This window comes from Petromyzon marinus, chromosome 45 (assembly GCF_048934315.1).
Source record: "Petromyzon marinus isolate PM22_M1 ecotype Great Lakes invasive population chromosome 45, UKy_Petmar_22M1.pri1.0, whole genome shotgun sequence".
Lineage (NCBI taxonomy): Eukaryota > Metazoa > Chordata > Hyperoartia > Petromyzontiformes > Petromyzontidae > Petromyzon > Petromyzon marinus.
Window position 1 is genome coordinate 11,559,422 of NC_133711.1, and position 1,016 is coordinate 11,560,437.

Genomic DNA, 1,016 nt, shown 5'->3' on the forward strand with positions numbered 1-1,016 from the left:
TAATTCAATTGTCATGAAGCACGGCTTGTTGATGCATTGGGATGCTGACTCGTGTCAACATAAAATCGTCGTGCCATCCGCCTTGCGATGCAAGGCCGTATGGGCGGCGCATGAGCGTTTATTGCACCTGGGTGTTCATAAGACCATTGGGTTGTTGCGGTTGCAATTTTTCTGGCCGGGCATGCTGCCCGACGTCACTGACATTTTGCTGGGATGCACCCATTGTGCGCAACGTAAACCGCCGGCTAAACTGGCATGTCCACCCCTGCAACCCATTTCGGTCTCTCGTATAAATGAGTTGGTGGCTCTCGATATTTTGGGCCCTTTTCCTACTACGCCACGGGGTAATAAGTACCTTCTGGTTGGGGTAGAGTATTTTACACGGTGGCTTATGGCCTGGGCCCTCCCCAACCAGTCGGCGGCGGCCGTTGTGGACGCCTTTGTTCAGGGCTACGTCCTGGACAAGGGCGCACCAGAACGGTTGCTGACCGATCAGGGAAGAAATTTTTCGGGCCTTGCTGAATGATGTGTGCCGCCTGTTGGGCACTAAGAAAGTGCGCACTTCGCCCTACGGCATGGTGGAGCACCTTCATAGAACTCTCACCGCTATGTTATGCCATCAGGTCAATGAATCCCACCTCAATTGGGACTTGCAGGTTCCAGGGGTCCTCGCCGCATACCGTATGGCACCTCACGCGGCGACGGGATTTTCCCCGTTCTTTCTAATGTACGGCAGGGATGCCTTTCCTCCCGCCGACGTTCGGCTGGAAATTGAACAGCCACCGCAAAAGTCAAAGCTCGTTGACCACTTGCGATTCAACCTCCGTAAGTTGGCCGAGGCACGGGAGGCCGCCATTGAAAATTCGGCTTCCCCCCAACGGGCGAATTTGCGACTGCGTGACCCTCGGACGTACACGCATCGGTGGGCACCGGGAGACAGGGCATGGCTCCACTGGCCCCAGGTGCCGGTGTCCATGTCGGCCAAACTCCTCAGACCATGGCGAGGCCCGGTTAAG